This window comes from Anomaloglossus baeobatrachus, unplaced genomic scaffold (assembly GCF_048569485.1).
Source record: "Anomaloglossus baeobatrachus isolate aAnoBae1 unplaced genomic scaffold, aAnoBae1.hap1 Scaffold_2719, whole genome shotgun sequence".
In the NCBI taxonomy this organism is placed as follows: Eukaryota; Metazoa; Chordata; class Amphibia; order Anura; family Aromobatidae; genus Anomaloglossus; species Anomaloglossus baeobatrachus.
The window spans coordinates 1-18,008 of NW_027442223.1; the positions used below are offsets into that span (position 1 = coordinate 1).

At 46.8% G+C, this 18,008-nt stretch overlaps 11 non-coding genes and 1 pseudogene across 11 annotated transcripts; all 12 read left to right on the top strand.

Moving 5' to 3' along the window:
• The first annotated feature begins 1,060 nt into the window (after nucleotides 1–1,060).
• On the top strand, nucleotides 1,061–1,251 carry LOC142265116 (U2 spliceosomal RNA). The gene has a single exon (XR_012731489.1). It is a non-coding gene; the product is annotated as a U2 spliceosomal RNA (small nuclear RNA).
• A 1,387-nt stretch (nucleotides 1,252–2,638) lies between these two features.
• On the top strand, nucleotides 2,639–2,829 carry LOC142265177 (U2 spliceosomal RNA). The gene has a single exon (XR_012731536.1). It is a non-coding gene; the product is annotated as a U2 spliceosomal RNA (small nuclear RNA).
• Nucleotides 2,830–4,216: 1,387 nt separating this feature from the next.
• On the top strand, nucleotides 4,217–4,407 carry LOC142265189 (U2 spliceosomal RNA). The gene has a single exon (XR_012731547.1). It is a non-coding gene; the product is annotated as a U2 spliceosomal RNA (small nuclear RNA).
• Nucleotides 4,408–5,794: 1,387 nt separating this feature from the next.
• On the top strand, nucleotides 5,795–5,985 carry LOC142265201 (U2 spliceosomal RNA). Its single transcript, XR_012731558.1, has one exon. It is a non-coding gene; the product is annotated as a U2 spliceosomal RNA (small nuclear RNA).
• A 1,424-nt stretch (nucleotides 5,986–7,409) lies between these two features.
• Nucleotides 7,410–7,536, top strand: LOC142265169 (U2 spliceosomal RNA; annotated as a pseudogene).
• Nucleotides 7,537–8,224: 688 nt separating this feature from the next.
• Nucleotides 8,225–8,414, top strand: LOC142265162 (U2 spliceosomal RNA). Its single transcript, XR_012731527.1, has one exon. It is a non-coding gene; the product is annotated as a U2 spliceosomal RNA (small nuclear RNA).
• A 1,387-nt stretch (nucleotides 8,415–9,801) lies between these two features.
• Nucleotides 9,802–9,992, top strand: LOC142265213 (U2 spliceosomal RNA). Its single transcript, XR_012731569.1, has one exon. It is a non-coding gene; the product is annotated as a U2 spliceosomal RNA (small nuclear RNA).
• A 1,387-nt stretch (nucleotides 9,993–11,379) lies between these two features.
• LOC142265123 (U2 spliceosomal RNA) lies at nucleotides 11,380–11,570 on the top strand. Its single transcript, XR_012731495.1, has one exon. It is a non-coding gene; the product is annotated as a U2 spliceosomal RNA (small nuclear RNA).
• A 1,387-nt stretch (nucleotides 11,571–12,957) lies between these two features.
• Nucleotides 12,958–13,148, top strand: LOC142265136 (U2 spliceosomal RNA). The gene has a single exon (XR_012731506.1). It is a non-coding gene; the product is annotated as a U2 spliceosomal RNA (small nuclear RNA).
• A 1,387-nt stretch (nucleotides 13,149–14,535) lies between these two features.
• Nucleotides 14,536–14,726, top strand: LOC142265148 (U2 spliceosomal RNA). Its single transcript, XR_012731517.1, has one exon. It is a non-coding gene; the product is annotated as a U2 spliceosomal RNA (small nuclear RNA).
• Nucleotides 14,727–16,113: 1,387 nt separating this feature from the next.
• Nucleotides 16,114–16,304, top strand: LOC142265160 (U2 spliceosomal RNA). The gene has a single exon (XR_012731525.1). It is a non-coding gene; the product is annotated as a U2 spliceosomal RNA (small nuclear RNA).
• Nucleotides 16,305–17,691: 1,387 nt separating this feature from the next.
• Nucleotides 17,692–17,882, top strand: LOC142265170 (U2 spliceosomal RNA). The gene has a single exon (XR_012731530.1). It is a non-coding gene; the product is annotated as a U2 spliceosomal RNA (small nuclear RNA).
• Nucleotides 17,883–18,008: the final 126 nt, after the last annotated feature.

Sequence of the window (18,008 nt, forward strand, 5' to 3'; positions counted from 1 at the left end):
CATCTAGAATTGGCATCTGGTGCGATCTCTCCGCTTCCACTCCAAAGAAAGTTACCTGTTTATTCCTATCATGCATTGGTTTTTGGGGTTTTCTTTGAGTAATGATGATCTCTTTAGTAGTCTGTTGGCGCCCTCTCCTGGAGGAATAGTTTGCTTGCTCTTGGACATTCTAAAAGAGAGGTCATGATAGACATTGAGCTTCTGAGCTCAATTGGGGACAGTCATGGGTGATGAATGTTTGCAACCTACTGCGAAGCCTCATACCGCAATATAAGGAACGTCAAATACTAAGAAAGGGCGGCCTATGAAAGAATTACTACTTTCAATAAGTACACTTAAACGGCTAATTGGGAATAGAAAAACTGTAAAAAGCCCTCTGAGAAAGCCCCCCTCTAACCTTTGATAGTAAGCTTTTCTGTAGTCTGCCTGTTGATGTATTTTCCGTTTGAACTGTGCACAACATGAAGAGACGGAACACTGGCGGCTTGTCACAATGCCCCCCGATGACATCACAATAGCGCTGCTGCCTAGAAAACAAGCTGCGCAGAAGAAGTTGTTCTTTGGGTGGGAGGGTGGGCTAGTGGAAGGAGGGGGCAATCTCTTTTTTTCCCGGGTGGTAGGGGGATGACAGGAGAAGGGAAGCGGGTGGTGAGAAAGGTACAGAGGGCAGGGTTTGGGGGCTGGGAAGGAAAGGGAAAAGATTAGGGTTTGGGGATGATGAAAGGGCTTTCTACGGGTAAGGATGGCAAAGGGTGGCAGTGACGGAAAGTCAGGCAACCTGTCCTGTCCGTCTTTTTGTATCGTGAATTGGAAAGACTGCAAGGGGGAGGGGAGTTGCTTGCGCCCTAAAGGAGGAGTTATTCAGATTCATTGCAGTGGGCGGCGGCTGCAAAACGCACCATTCTTCTTGTTTTGGCTCTGCAAAGCAGCCTTTTCAAGGGTTGGCTTGGGTGACAAAATGTCTTGTGTAGGCGTGGGTTTGTCTCCCTCTCGCTCTCTCTCCCTAAGATGTGTCCGGCATAGGCCAGGGTGCCACTCGAGGCCCAAACCAATTCTGGTTATCGCTTCTCGGCCTTTTGGCTAAGATCAAGTGTAGTATCTGTTCTTATCAGTTTAATATCTGATACGTCCCCTATCTGGGGACCATATATTAAATGGATTTTTAGAACAGGGAGATGGAAAAAGAGCTTGCTCTGTCCACTCCACGCATTGACCTGGTATTGCAGTACCTCCAGGAACGGTGCACCCCTTCTTAACCCAGTTTCCAAAAGCAGAACTCAATTCACCTGATTCATATTAGCCCGATTTAATGAATTGGAAGAAAGCATACGTCTTCATATGCACCTCAATTTGGCCCATTCACTTTTCACACTTCCTCCTTTTGTTTTTTATCTTTCACACTTTTGACTTTCTTTATTCATCCAAATAGCAAACTCATCACCACTCAACCTGACCAACTCGGCTATGTCCCCGTGCTGCAGTTCTCTGTCTTATCTAGATCATTTGCAATTGAATGGAATAGATCCCTTTTGGACAAAGTGGATTCACCTGCTGCTGCAGTGACCACAGGTGTGATAACATCTAGAATTGGCATCTGGTGCGATCTCTCCGCTTCCACTCCAAAGAAAGTTACCTGTTTATTCCTATCATGCATTGGTTTTTGGGGTTTTCTTTGAGTAATGATGATCTCTTTAGTAGTCTGTTGGCGCCCTCTCCTGGAGGAATAGTTTGCTTGCTCTTGGACATTCTAAAAGAGAGGTCATGATAGACATTGAGCTTCTGAGCTCAATTGGGGACAGTCATGGGTGATGAATGTTTGCAACCTACTGCGAAGCCTCATACCGCAATATAAGGAACGTCAAATACTAAGAAAGGGCGGCCTATGAAAGAATTACTACTTTCAATAAGTACACTTAAACGGCTAATTGGGAATAGAAAAACTGTAAAAAGCCCTCTGAGAAAGCCCCCCTCTAACCTTTGATAGTAAGCTTTTCTGTAGTCTGCCTGTTGATGTATTTTCCGTTTGAACTGTGCACAACATGAAGAGACGGAACACTGGCGGCTTGTCACAATGCCCCCCGATGACATCACAATAGCGCTGCTGCCTAGAAAACAAGCTGCGCAGAAGAAGTTGTTCTTTGGGTGGGAGGGTGGGCTAGTGGAAGGAGGGGGCAATCTCTTTTTTTCCCGGGTGGTAGGGGGATGACAGGAGAAGGGAAGCGGGTGGTGAGAAAGGTACAGAGGGCAGGGTTTGGGGGCTGGGAAGGAAAGGGAAAAGATTAGGGTTTGGGGATGATGAAAGGGCTTTCTACGGGTAAGGATGGCAAAGGGTGGCAGTGACGGAAAGTCAGGCAACCTGTCCTGTCCGTCTTTTTGTATCGTGAATTGGAAAGACTGCAAGGGGGAGGGGAGTTGCTTGCGCCCTAAAGGAGGAGTTATTCAGATTCATTGCAGTGGGCGGCGGCTGCAAAACGCACCATTCTTCTTGTTTTGGCTCTGCAAAGCAGCCTTTTCAAGGGTTGGCTTGGGTGACAAAATGTCTTGTGTAGGCGTGGGTTTGTCTCCCTCTCGCTCTCTCTCCCTAAGATGTGTCCGGCATAGGCCAGGGTGCCACTCGAGGCCCAAACCAATTCTGGTTATCGCTTCTCGGCCTTTTGGCTAAGATCAAGTGTAGTATCTGTTCTTATCAGTTTAATATCTGATACGTCCCCTATCTGGGGACCATATATTAAATGGATTTTTAGAACAGGGAGATGGAAAAAGAGCTTGCTCTGTCCACTCCACGCATTGACCTGGTATTGCAGTACCTCCAGGAACGGTGCACCCCTTCTTAACCCAGTTTCCAAAAGCAGAACTCAATTCACCTGATTCATATTAGCCCGATTTAATGAATTGGAAGAAAGCATACGTCTTCATATGCACCTCAATTTGGCCCATTCACTTTTCACACTTCCTCCTTTTGTTTTTTATCTTTCACACTTTTGACTTTCTTTATTCATCCAAATAGCAAACTCATCACCACTCAACCTGACCAACTCGGCTATGTCCCCGTGCTGCAGTTCTCTGTCTTATCTAGATCATTTGCAATTGAATGGAATAGATCCCTTTTGGACAAAGTGGATTCACCTGCTGCTGCAGTGACCACAGGTGTGATAACATCTAGAATTGGCATCTGGTGCGATCTCTCCGCTTCCACTCCAAAGAAAGTTACCTGTTTATTCCTATCATGCATTGGTTTTTGGGGTTTTCTTTGAGTAATGATGATCTCTTTAGTAGTCTGTTGGCGCCCTCTCCTGGAGGAATAGTTTGCTTGCTCTTGGACATTCTAAAAGAGAGGTCATGATAGACATTGAGCTTCTGAGCTCAATTGGGGACAGTCATGGGTGATGAATGTTTGCAACCTACTGCGAAGCCTCATACCGCAATATAAGGAACGTCAAATACTAAGAAAGGGCGGCCTATGAAAGAATTACTACTTTCAATAAGTACACTTAAACGGCTAATTGGGAATAGAAAAACTGTAAAAAGCCCTCTGAGAAAGCCCCCCTCTAACCTTTGATAGTAAGCTTTTCTGTAGTCTGCCTGTTGATGTATTTTCCGTTTGAACTGTGCACAACATGAAGAGACGGAACACTGGCGGCTTGTCACAATGCCCCCCGATGACATCACAATAGCGCTGCTGCCTAGAAAACAAGCTGCGCAGAAGAAGTTGTTCTTTGGGTGGGAGGGTGGGCTAGTGGAAGGAGGGGGCAATCTCTTTTTTTCCCGGGTGGTAGGGGGATGACAGGAGAAGGGAAGCGGGTGGTGAGAAAGGTACAGAGGGCAGGGTTTGGGGGCTGGGAAGGAAAGGGAAAAGATTAGGGTTTGGGGATGATGAAAGGGCTTTCTACGGGTAAGGATGGCAAAGGGTGGCAGTGACGGAAAGTCAGGCAACCTGTCCTGTCCGTCTTTTTGTATCGTGAATTGGAAAGACTGCAAGGGGGAGGGGAGTTGCTTGCGCCCTAAAGGAGGAGTTATTCAGATTCATTGCAGTGGGCGGCGGCTGCAAAACGCACCATTCTTCTTGTTTTGGCTCTGCAAAGCAGCCTTTTCAAGGGTTGGCTTGGGTGACAAAATGTCTTGTGTAGGCGTGGGTTTGTCTCCCTCTCGCTCTCTCTCCCTAAGATGTGTCCGGCATAGGCCAGGGTGCCACTCGAGGCCCAAACCAATTCTGGTTATCGCTTCTCGGCCTTTTGGCTAAGATCAAGTGTAGTATCTGTTCTTATCAGTTTAATATCTGATACGTCCCCTATCTGGGGACCATATATTAAATGGATTTTTAGAACAGGGAGATGGAAAAAGAGCTTGCTCTGTCCACTCCACGCATTGACCTGGTATTGCAGTACCTCCAGGAACGGTGCACCCCTTCTTAACCCAGTTTCCAAAAGCAGAACTCAATTCACCTGATTCATATTAGCCCGATTTAATGAATTGGAAGAAAGCATACGTCTTCATATGCACCTCAATTTGGCCCATTCACTTTTCACACTTCCTCCTTTTGTTTTTTATCTTTCACACTTTTGACTTTCTTTATTCATCCAAATAGCAAACTCATCACCACTCAACCTGACCAACTCGGCTATGTCCCCGTGCTGCAGTTCTCTGTCTTATCTAGATCATTTGCAATTGAATGGAATAGATCCCTTTTGGACAAAGTGGATTCACCTGCTGCTGCAGTGACCACAGGTGTGATAACATCTAGAATTGGCATCTGGTGCGATCTCTCCGCTTCCACTCCAAAGAAAGTTACCTGTTTATTCCTATCATGCATTGGTTTTTGGGGTTTTCTTTGAGTAATGATGATCTCTTTAGTAGTCTGTTGGCGCCCTCTCCTGGAGGAATAGTTTGCTTGCTCTTGGACATTCTAAAAGAGAGGTCATGATAGACATTGAGCTTCTGAGCTCAATTGGGGACAGTCATGGGTGATGAATGTTTGCAACCTACTGCGAAGCCTCATACCGCAATATAAGGAACGTCAAATACTAAGAAAGGGCGGCCTATGAAAGAATTACTACTTTCAATAAGTACACTTAAACGGCTAATTGGGAATAGAAAAACTGTAAAAAGCCCTCTGAGAAAGCCCCCCTCTAACCTTTGATAGTAAGCTTTTCTGTAGTCTGCCTGTTGATGTATTTTCCGTTTGAACTGTGCACAACATGAAGAGACGGAACACTGGCGGCTTGTCACAATGCCCCCCGATGACATCACAATAGCGCTGCTGCCTAGAAAACAAGCTGCGCAGAAGAAGTTGTTCTTTGGGTGGGAGGGTGGGCTAGTGGAAGGAGGGGGCAATCTCTTTTTTTCCCGGGTGGTAGGGGGATGACAGGAGAAGGGAAGCGGGTGGTGAGAAAGGTACAGAGGGCAGGGTTTGGGGGCTGGGAAGGAAAGGGAAAAGATTAGGGTTTGGGGATGATGAAAGGGCTTTCTACGGGTAAGGATGGCAAAGGGTGGCAGTGACGGAAAGTCAGGCAACCTGTCCTGTCCGTCTTTTTGTATCGTGAATTGGAAAGACTGCAAGGGGGAGGGGAGTTGCTTGCGCCCTAAAGGAGGAGTTATTCAGATTCATTGCAGTGGGCGGCGGCTGCAAAACGCACCATTCTTCTTGTTTTGGCTCTGCAAAGCAGCCTTTTCAAGGGTTGGCTTGGGTGACAAAATGTCTTGTGTAGGCGTGGGTTTGTCTCCCTCTCGCTCTCTCTCCCTAAGATGTGTCCGGCATAGGCCAGGGTGCCACTCGAGGCCCAAACCAATTCTGGTTATCGCTTCTCGGCCTTTTGGCTAAGATCAAGTGTAGTATCTGTTCTTATCAGTTTAATATCTGATACGTCCCCTATCTGGGGACCATATATTAAATGGATTTTTAGAACAGGGAGATGGAAAAAGAGCTTGCTCTGTCCACTCCACGCATTGACCTGGTATTGCAGTACCTCCAGGAACGGTGCACCCCTTCTTAACCCAGTTTCCAAAAGCAGAACTCAATTCACCTGATTCATATTAGCCCGATTTAATGAATTGGAAGAAAGCATACGTCTTCATATGCACCTCAATTTGGCCCATTCACTTTTCACACTTCCTCCTTTTGTTTTTTATCTTTCACACTTTTGACTTTCTTTATTCATCCAAATAGCAAACTCATCACCACTCAACCTGACCAACTCGGCTATGTCCCCGTGCTGCAGTTCTCTGTCTTATCTAGATCATTTGCAATTGAATGGAATAGATCCCTTTTGGACAAAGTGGATTCACCTGCTGCTGCAGTGACCACAGGTGTGATAACATCTAGAATTGGCATCTGGTGCGATCTCTCCGCTTCCACTCCAAAGAAAGTTACCTGTTTATTCCTATCATGCATTGGTTTTTGGGGTTTTCTTTGAGTAATGATGATCTCTTTAGTAGTCTGTTGGCGCCCTCTCCTGGAGGAATAGTTTGCTTGCTCTTGGACATTCTAAAAGAGAGGTCATGATAGACATTGAGCTTCTGAGCTCAATTGGGGACAGTCATGGGTGATGAATGTTTGCAACCTACTGCGAAGCCTCATACCGCAATATAAGGAACGTCAAATACTAAGAAAGGGCGGCCTATGAAAGAATTACTACTTTCAATAAGTACACTTAAACGGCTAATTGGGAATAGAAAAACTGTAAAAAGCCCTCTGAGAAAGCCCCCCTCTAACCTTTGATAGTAAGCTTTTCTGTAGTCTGCCTGTTGATGTATTTTCCGTTTGAACTGTGCACAACATGAAGAGACGGAACACTGGCGGCTTGTCACAATGCCCCCCGATGACATCACAATAGCGCTGCTGCCTAGAAAACAAGCTGCGCAGAAGAAGTTGTTCTTTGGGTGGGAGGGTGGGCTAGTGGAAGGAGGGGGCAATCTCTTTTTTTCCCGGGTGGTAGGGGGATGACAGGAGAAGGGAAGCGGGTGGTGAGAAAGGTACAGAGGGCAGGGTTTGGGGGCTGGGAAGGAAAGGGAAAAGATTAGGGTTTGGGGATGATGAAAGGGCTTTCTACGGGTAAGGATGGCAAAGGGTGGCAGTGACGGAAAGTCAGGCAACCTGTCCTGTCCGTCTTTTTGTATCGTGAATTGGAAAGACTGCAAGGGGGAGGGGAGTTGCTTGCGCCCTAAAGGAGGAGTTATTCAGATTCATTGCAGTGGGCGGCGGCTGCAAAACGCACCATTCTTCTTGTTTTGGCTCTGCAAAGCAGCCTTTTCAAGGGTTGGCTTGGGTGACAAAATGTCTTGTGTAGGCGTGGGTTTGTCTCCCTCTCGCTCTCTCTCCCTAAGATGTGTCCGGCATAGGCCAGGGTGCCACTCGAGGCCCAAACCAATTCTGGTTATCGCTTCTCGGCCTTTTGGCTAAGATCATGTGTAGTATCGCTTCTCGGCCTTTTGGCTAAGATCAAGTGTAGTATCTGTGAGGCTCGGCAGATGCAATGCACACTGGAAGGTTGCGCTTGCTAGTACTCTTGATGTATAGTATATTCATCTAGAGGAAAACATGGCCCTACCAGGATCGAGGCTATTAGACTGAGTAAGTGTGGGGGCTATGGTGCAATGTGCCCCAGGACTGACGACCCTGGAGTGAGTCTGAGCTTGCTGGCTTGGGACCCCGGCGAGCCTTGGGCTCTGTAGCACACCGTACCTTGCCCTTTCATACTTTCTGAGCATATTGCTCTATCCCGGCCTTCTGGCTAGGAAGGGAAATTTTTATAATCATGGTCGGAGGTCCGTTCAGCTTTGGGCTGAGAAACCAACACCCGGTTGGAGGTCCGGGTCAGCTTCGGCTGAGAAACCAACACCCGGTTGGAGGTCTGGGTCAGCTTCGGCTGAGAAACCAACACCCGGTTGGAGGTCCGGGTCAGCTTCGGCTGAGAAACCAACACCCGGTTGGAGGTCCGGTTAGCCTTGGGCTGAGAAACCAACACCGGTTGACGGTCCGGGCAGTTTCGGCTGCGAAACCAACAACTAGTAGCTCTCTACTCCACTTGGGTAAGATGCCTGGGTGGACGCTGGGAGCAACGACAAGGCTCAACCAGGCTTCGGCTTGGGGGAGCACCGAAGATCCCTGACCCTTGCTGTGGCCTTCTGGCTCGGAGGGACGGGGTTGATTTTTGGGGACCCTCTCCTCACGGAGGGGTCCACACGAATCCTAGCCTTTGCACTGTTTTTGGTGTGACTTCGGTCATGCATTTTTTGTGGTGCTTTGGAAAGCTTCATTAAATCAATCTGTTCTTATCAGTTTAATATCTGATACGTCCCCTATCTGGGGACCATATATTAAATGGATTTTTAGAACAGGGAGATGGAAAAAGAGCTTGCTCTGTCCACTCCACGCATTGACCTGGTATTGCAGTACCTCCAGGAACGGTGCACCCCTTCTTAACCCAGTTTCCAAAAGCAGAACTCAATTCACCTGATTCATATTAGCCCGATTTAATGAATTGGAAGAAAGCATACGTCTTCATATGCACCTCAATTTGGCCCATTCACTTTTCACACTTCCTCCTTTTGTTTTTTATCTTTCACACTTTTGACTTTCTTTATTCATCCAAATAGCAAACTCATCACCACTCAACCTGACCAACTCGGCTATGTCCCCGTGCTGCAGTTCTCTGTCTTATCTAGATCATTTGCAATTGAATGGAATAGATCCCTTTTGGACAAAGTGGATTCACCTGCTGCTGCAGTGACCACAGGTGTGATAACATCTAGAATTGGCATCTGGTGCGATCTCTCCGCTTCCACTCCAAAGAAAGTTACCTGTTTATTCCTATCATGCATTGGTTTTTGGGGTTTTCTTTGAGTAATGATGATCTCTTTAGTAGTCTGTTGGCGCCCTCTCCTGGAGGAATAGTTTGCTTGCTCTTGGACATTCTAAAAGAGAGGTCATGATAGACATTGAGCTTCTGAGCTCAATTGGGGACAGTCATGGGTGATGAATGTTTGCAACCTACTGCGAAGCCTCATACCGCAATATAAGGAACGTCAAATACTAAGAAAGGGCGGCCTATGAAAGAATTACTACTTTCAATAAGTACACTTAAACGGCTAATTGGGAATAGAAAAACTGTAAAAAGCCCTCTGAGAAAGCCCCCCTCTAACCTTTGATAGTAAGCTTTTCTGTAGTCTGCCTGTTGATGTATTTTCCGTTTGAACTGTGCACAACATGAAGAGACGGAACACTGGCGGCTTGTCACAATGCCCCCCGATGACATCACAATAGCGCTGCTGCCTAGAAAACAAGCTGCGCAGAAGAAGTTGTTCTTTGGGTGGGAGGGTGGGCTAGTGGAAGGAGGGGGCAATCTCTTTTTTTCCCGGGTGGTAGGGGGATGACAGGAGAAGGGAAGCGGGTGGTGAGAAAGGTACAGAGGGCAGGGTTTGGGGGCTGGGAAGGAAAGGGAAAAGATTAGGGTTTGGGGATGATGAAAGGGCTTTCTACGGGTAAGGATGGCAAAGGGTGGCAGTGACGGAAAGTCAGGCAACCTGTCCTGTCCGTCTTTTTGTATCGTGAATTGGAAAGACTGCAAGGGGGAGGGGAGTTGCTTGCGCCCTAAAGGAGGAGTTATTCAGATTCATTGCAGTGGGCGGCGGCTGCAAAACGCACCATTCTTCTTGTTTTGGCTCTGCAAAGCAGCCTTTTCAAGGGTTGGCTTGGGTGACAAAATGTCTTGTGTAGGCGTGGGTTTGTCTCCCTCTCGCTCTCTCTCCCTAAGATGTGTCCGGCATAGGCCAGGGTGCCACTCGAGGCCCAAACCAATTCTGGTTATCGCTTCTCGGCCTTTTGGCTAAGATCAAGTGTAGTATCTGTTCTTATCAGTTTAATATCTGATACGTCCCCTATCTGGGGACCATATATTAAATGGATTTTTAGAACAGGGAGATGGAAAAAGAGCTTGCTCTGTCCACTCCACGCATTGACCTGGTATTGCAGTACCTCCAGGAACGGTGCACCCCTTCTTAACCCAGTTTCCAAAAGCAGAACTCAATTCACCTGATTCATATTAGCCCGATTTAATGAATTGGAAGAAAGCATACGTCTTCATATGCACCTCAATTTGGCCCATTCACTTTTCACACTTCCTCCTTTTGTTTTTTATCTTTCACACTTTTGACTTTCTTTATTCATCCAAATAGCAAACTCATCACCACTCAACCTGACCAACTCGGCTATGTCCCCGTGCTGCAGTTCTCTGTCTTATCTAGATCATTTGCAATTGAATGGAATAGATCCCTTTTGGACAAAGTGGATTCACCTGCTGCTGCAGTGACCACAGGTGTGATAACATCTAGAATTGGCATCTGGTGCGATCTCTCCGCTTCCACTCCAAAGAAAGTTACCTGTTTATTCCTATCATGCATTGGTTTTTGGGGTTTTCTTTGAGTAATGATGATCTCTTTAGTAGTCTGTTGGCGCCCTCTCCTGGAGGAATAGTTTGCTTGCTCTTGGACATTCTAAAAGAGAGGTCATGATAGACATTGAGCTTCTGAGCTCAATTGGGGACAGTCATGGGTGATGAATGTTTGCAACCTACTGCGAAGCCTCATACCGCAATATAAGGAACGTCAAATACTAAGAAAGGGCGGCCTATGAAAGAATTACTACTTTCAATAAGTACACTTAAACGGCTAATTGGGAATAGAAAAACTGTAAAAAGCCCTCTGAGAAAGCCCCCCTCTAACCTTTGATAGTAAGCTTTTCTGTAGTCTGCCTGTTGATGTATTTTCCGTTTGAACTGTGCACAACATGAAGAGACGGAACACTGGCGGCTTGTCACAATGCCCCCCGATGACATCACAATAGCGCTGCTGCCTAGAAAACAAGCTGCGCAGAAGAAGTTGTTCTTTGGGTGGGAGGGTGGGCTAGTGGAAGGAGGGGGCAATCTCTTTTTTTCCCGGGTGGTAGGGGGATGACAGGAGAAGGGAAGCGGGTGGTGAGAAAGGTACAGAGGGCAGGGTTTGGGGGCTGGGAAGGAAAGGGAAAAGATTAGGGTTTGGGGATGATGAAAGGGCTTTCTACGGGTAAGGATGGCAAAGGGTGGCAGTGACGGAAAGTCAGGCAACCTGTCCTGTCCGTCTTTTTGTATCGTGAATTGGAAAGACTGCAAGGGGGAGGGGAGTTGCTTGCGCCCTAAAGGAGGAGTTATTCAGATTCATTGCAGTGGGCGGCGGCTGCAAAACGCACCATTCTTCTTGTTTTGGCTCTGCAAAGCAGCCTTTTCAAGGGTTGGCTTGGGTGACAAAATGTCTTGTGTAGGCGTGGGTTTGTCTCCCTCTCGCTCTCTCTCCCTAAGATGTGTCCGGCATAGGCCAGGGTGCCACTCGAGGCCCAAACCAATTCTGGTTATCGCTTCTCGGCCTTTTGGCTAAGATCAAGTGTAGTATCTGTTCTTATCAGTTTAATATCTGATACGTCCCCTATCTGGGGACCATATATTAAATGGATTTTTAGAACAGGGAGATGGAAAAAGAGCTTGCTCTGTCCACTCCACGCATTGACCTGGTATTGCAGTACCTCCAGGAACGGTGCACCCCTTCTTAACCCAGTTTCCAAAAGCAGAACTCAATTCACCTGATTCATATTAGCCCGATTTAATGAATTGGAAGAAAGCATACGTCTTCATATGCACCTCAATTTGGCCCATTCACTTTTCACACTTCCTCCTTTTGTTTTTTATCTTTCACACTTTTGACTTTCTTTATTCATCCAAATAGCAAACTCATCACCACTCAACCTGACCAACTCGGCTATGTCCCCGTGCTGCAGTTCTCTGTCTTATCTAGATCATTTGCAATTGAATGGAATAGATCCCTTTTGGACAAAGTGGATTCACCTGCTGCTGCAGTGACCACAGGTGTGATAACATCTAGAATTGGCATCTGGTGCGATCTCTCCGCTTCCACTCCAAAGAAAGTTACCTGTTTATTCCTATCATGCATTGGTTTTTGGGGTTTTCTTTGAGTAATGATGATCTCTTTAGTAGTCTGTTGGCGCCCTCTCCTGGAGGAATAGTTTGCTTGCTCTTGGACATTCTAAAAGAGAGGTCATGATAGACATTGAGCTTCTGAGCTCAATTGGGGACAGTCATGGGTGATGAATGTTTGCAACCTACTGCGAAGCCTCATACCGCAATATAAGGAACGTCAAATACTAAGAAAGGGCGGCCTATGAAAGAATTACTACTTTCAATAAGTACACTTAAACGGCTAATTGGGAATAGAAAAACTGTAAAAAGCCCTCTGAGAAAGCCCCCCTCTAACCTTTGATAGTAAGCTTTTCTGTAGTCTGCCTGTTGATGTATTTTCCGTTTGAACTGTGCACAACATGAAGAGACGGAACACTGGCGGCTTGTCACAATGCCCCCCGATGACATCACAATAGCGCTGCTGCCTAGAAAACAAGCTGCGCAGAAGAAGTTGTTCTTTGGGTGGGAGGGTGGGCTAGTGGAAGGAGGGGGCAATCTCTTTTTTTCCCGGGTGGTAGGGGGATGACAGGAGAAGGGAAGCGGGTGGTGAGAAAGGTACAGAGGGCAGGGTTTGGGGGCTGGGAAGGAAAGGGAAAAGATTAGGGTTTGGGGATGATGAAAGGGCTTTCTACGGGTAAGGATGGCAAAGGGTGGCAGTGACGGAAAGTCAGGCAACCTGTCCTGTCCGTCTTTTTGTATCGTGAATTGGAAAGACTGCAAGGGGGAGGGGAGTTGCTTGCGCCCTAAAGGAGGAGTTATTCAGATTCATTGCAGTGGGCGGCGGCTGCAAAACGCACCATTCTTCTTGTTTTGGCTCTGCAAAGCAGCCTTTTCAAGGGTTGGCTTGGGTGACAAAATGTCTTGTGTAGGCGTGGGTTTGTCTCCCTCTCGCTCTCTCTCCCTAAGATGTGTCCGGCATAGGCCAGGGTGCCACTCGAGGCCCAAACCAATTCTGGTTATCGCTTCTCGGCCTTTTGGCTAAGATCAAGTGTAGTATCTGTTCTTATCAGTTTAATATCTGATACGTCCCCTATCTGGGGACCATATATTAAATGGATTTTTAGAACAGGGAGATGGAAAAAGAGCTTGCTCTGTCCACTCCACGCATTGACCTGGTATTGCAGTACCTCCAGGAACGGTGCACCCCTTCTTAACCCAGTTTCCAAAAGCAGAACTCAATTCACCTGATTCATATTAGCCCGATTTAATGAATTGGAAGAAAGCATACGTCTTCATATGCACCTCAATTTGGCCCATTCACTTTTCACACTTCCTCCTTTTGTTTTTTATCTTTCACACTTTTGACTTTCTTTATTCATCCAAATAGCAAACTCATCACCACTCAACCTGACCAACTCGGCTATGTCCCCGTGCTGCAGTTCTCTGTCTTATCTAGATCATTTGCAATTGAATGGAATAGATCCCTTTTGGACAAAGTGGATTCACCTGCTGCTGCAGTGACCACAGGTGTGATAACATCTAGAATTGGCATCTGGTGCGATCTCTCCGCTTCCACTCCAAAGAAAGTTACCTGTTTATTCCTATCATGCATTGGTTTTTGGGGTTTTCTTTGAGTAATGATGATCTCTTTAGTAGTCTGTTGGCGCCCTCTCCTGGAGGAATAGTTTGCTTGCTCTTGGACATTCTAAAAGAGAGGTCATGATAGACATTGAGCTTCTGAGCTCAATTGGGGACAGTCATGGGTGATGAATGTTTGCAACCTACTGCGAAGCCTCATACCGCAATATAAGGAACGTCAAATACTAAGAAAGGGCGGCCTATGAAAGAATTACTACTTTCAATAAGTACACTTAAACGGCTAATTGGGAATAGAAAAACTGTAAAAAGCCCTCTGAGAAAGCCCCCCTCTAACCTTTGATAGTAAGCTTTTCTGTAGTCTGCCTGTTGATGTATTTTCCGTTTGAACTGTGCACAACATGAAGAGACGGAACACTGGCGGCTTGTCACAATGCCCCCCGATGACATCACAATAGCGCTGCTGCCTAGAAAACAAGCTGCGCAGAAGAAGTTGTTCTTTGGGTGGGAGGGTGGGCTAGTGGAAGGAGGGGGCAATCTCTTTTTTTCCCGGGTGGTAGGGGGATGACAGGAGAAGGGAAGCGGGTGGTGAGAAAGGTACAGAGGGCAGGGTTTGGGGGCTGGGAAGGAAAGGGAAAAGATTAGGGTTTGGGGATGATGAAAGGGCTTTCTACGGGTAAGGATGGCAAAGGGTGGCAGTGACGGAAAGTCAGGCAACCTGTCCTGTCCGTCTTTTTGTATCGTGAATTGGAAAGACTGCAAGGGGGAGGGGAGTTGCTTGCGCCCTAAAGGAGGAGTTATTCAGATTCATTGCAGTGGGCGGCGGCTGCAAAACGCACCATTCTTCTTGTTTTGGCTCTGCAAAGCAGCCTTTTCAAGGGTTGGCTTGGGTGACAAAATGTCTTGTGTAGGCGTGGGTTTGTCTCCCTCTCGCTCTCTCTCCCTAAGATGTGTCCGGCATAGGCCAGGGTGCCACTCGAGGCCCAAACCAATTCTGGTTATCGCTTCTCGGCCTTTTGGCTAAGATCAAGTGTAGTATCTGTTCTTATCAGTTTAATATCTGATACGTCCCCTATCTGGGGACCATATATTAAATGGATTTTTAGAACAGGGAGATGGAAAAAGAGCTTGCTCTGTCCACTCCACGCATTGACCTGGTATTGCAGTACCTCCAGGAACGGTGCACCCCTTCTTAACCCAGTTTCCAAAAGCAGAACTCAATTCACCTGATTCATATTAGCCCGATTTAATGAATTGGAAGAAAGCATACGTCTTCATATGCACCTCAATTTGGCCCATTCACTTTTCACACTTCCTCCTTTTGTTTTTTATCTTTCACACTTTTGACTTTCTTTATTCATCCAAATAGCAAACTCATCACCACTCAACCTGACCAACTCGGCTATGTCCCCGTGCTGCAGTTCTCTGTCTTATCTAGATCATTTGCAATTGAATGGAATAGATCCCTTTTGGACAAAGTGGATTCACCTGCTGCTGCAGTGACCACAGGTGTGATAACATCTAGAATTGGCATCTGGTGCGATCTCTCCGCTTCCACTCCAAAGAAAGTTACCTGTTTATTCCTATCATGCATTGGTTTTTGGGGTTTTCTTTGAGTAATGATGATCTCTTTAGTAGTCTGTTGGCGCCCTCTCCTGGAGGAATAGTTTGCTTGCTCTTGGACATTCTAAAAGAGAGGTCATGATAGACATTGAGCTTCTGAGCTCAATTGGGGACAGTCATGGGTGATGAATGTTTGCAACCTACTGCGAAGCCTCATACCGCAATATAAGGAACGTCAAATACTAAGAAAGGGCGGCCTATGAAAGAATTACTACTTTCAATAAGTACACTTAAACGGCTAATTGGGAATAGAAAAACTGTAAAAAGCCCTCTGAGAAAGCCCCCCTCTAACCTTTGATAGTAAGCTTTTCTGTAGTCTGCCTGTTGATGTATTTTCCGTTTGAACTGTGCACAACATGAAGAGACGGAACACTGGCGGCTTGTCACAATGCCCCCCGATGACATCACAATAGCGCTGCTGCCTAGAAAACAAGCTGCGCAGAAGAAGTTGTTCTTTGGGTGGGAGGGTGGGCTAGTGGAAGGAGGGGGCAATCTCTTTTTTTCCCGGGTGGTAGGGGGATGACAGGAGAAGGGAAGCGGGTGGTGAGAAAGGTACAGAGGGCAGGGTTTGGGGGCTGGGAAGGAAAGGGAAAAGATTAGGGTTTGGGGATGATGAAAGGGCTTTCTACGGGTAAGGATGGCAAAGGGTGGCAGTGACGGAAAGTCAGGCAACCTGTCCTGTCCGTCTTTTTGTATCGTGAATTGGAAAGACTGCAAGGGGGAGGGGAGTTGCTTGCGCCCTAAAGGAGGAGTTATTCAGATTCATTGCAGTGGGCGGCGGCTGCAAAACGCACCATTCTTCTTGTTTTGGCTCTGCAAAGCAGCCTTTTCAAGGGTTGGCTTGGGTGACAAAATGTCTTGTGTAGGCGTGGGTTTGTCTCCCTCTCGCTCTCTCTCCCTAAGATGTGTCCGGCATAGGCCAGGGTGCCACTCGAGGCCCAAACCAATTCTGGTTATCGCTTCTCGGCCTTTTGGCTAAGATCAAGTGTAGTATCTGTTCTTATCAGTTTAATATCTGATACGTCCCCTATCTGGGGACCATATATTAAATGGATTTTTAGAACAGGGAGATGGAAAAAGAGCTTGCTCTGTCCACTCCACGCATTGACCTGGTATTGCAGTACCTCCAGGAACGGTGCACCCCTTCTTAACCCAGTTTCCAAAAGCAGAACTCAATTCACCTGATTCATATTAGCCCGATTTAATGAATTGGAAGAAAGCATACGTCTTCATATGCACCTCAATTTGGCCCATTCACTTTTCACACTTCCTCCTTTTGTTTTTTATCTTTCACACTTTTGACTTTCTTTATTCATCCAAATAGCAAACTCATCACCACTCAACCTGACCAACTCGGCTATGTCCCCGTGCTGCAGTTCTCTGTCTTATCTAGATCATTTGCAATTGAATGGAATAGATCCCTTTTGGACAAAGTGGATTCACCTGCTGCTGCAGTGACCACAGGTGTGATAACATCTAGAATTGGCATCTGGTGCGATCTCTCCGCTTCCACTCCAAAGAAAGTTACCTGTTTATTCCTATCATGCATTGGTTTTTGGGGTTTTCTTTGAGTAATGATGATCTCTTTAGTAGTCTGTTGGCGCCCTCTCCTGGAGGAATAGTTTGCTTGCTCTTGGACATTCTAAAAGAGAGGTCATGATAGACATTGAGCTTCTGAGCTCAATTGGGGACAGTCATGGGTGATGAATGTTTGCAACCTACTGCGAAGCCTCATACCGCAATATAAGGAACGTCAAATACTAAGAAAGGGCGGCCTATGAAAGAATTACTACTTTCAATAAGTACACTTAAACGGCTAATTGGGAATAGAAAAACTGTAAAAAGCCCTCTGAGAAAGCCCCCCTCTAACCTTTGATAGTAAGCTTTTCTGTAGTCTGCCTGTTGATGTATTTTCCGTTTGAACTGTGCACAACATGAAGAGACGGAACACTGGCGGCTTGTCACAATGCCCCCCGATGACATCACAATAGCGCTGCTGCCTAGAAAACAAGCTGCGCAGAAGAAGTTGTTCTTTGGGTGGGAGGGTGGGCTAGTGGAAGGAGGGGGCAATCTCTTTTTTTCCCGGGTGGTAGGGGGATGACAGGAGAAGGGAAGCGGGTGGTGAGAAAGGTACAGAGGGCAGGGTTTGGGGGCTGGGAAGGAAAGGGAAAAGATTAGGGTTTGGGGATGATGAAAGGGCTTTCTACGGGTAAGGATGGCAAAGGGTGGCAGTGACGGAAAGTCAGGCAACCTGTCCTGTCCGTCTTTTTGTATCGTGAATTGGAAAGACTGCAAGGGGGAGGGGAGTTGCTTGCGCCCTAAAGGAGGAGTTATTCAGATTCATTGCAGTGGGCGGCGGCTGCAAAACGCACCATTCTTCTTGTTTTGGCTCTGCAAAGCAGCCTTTTCAAGGGTTGGCTTGGGTGACAAAATGTCTTGTGTAGGCGTGGGTTTGTCTCCCTCTCGCTCTCTCTCCCTAAGATGTGTCCGGCATAGGCCAGGGTGCCACTCGAGGCCCAAACCAATTCTGGTTATCGCTTCTCGGCCTTTTGGCTAAGATCAAGTGTAGTATCTGTTCTTATCAGTTTAATATCTGATACGTCCCCTATCTGGGGACCATATATTAAATGGATTTTTAGAACAGGGAGATGGAAAAAGAGCTTGCTCTGTCCACTCCACGCATTGACCTGGTATTGCAGTACCTCCAGGAACGGTGCACCCCTTCTTAACCCAGTTTCCAAAAGCAGAACTCAATTCACCTGATTCATATTAGCCCGATTTAATGAATTGGAAGAAAGCATACGTCTTCATATGCACCTCAATTTGGCCCATTCACTTTTCACACTTCCT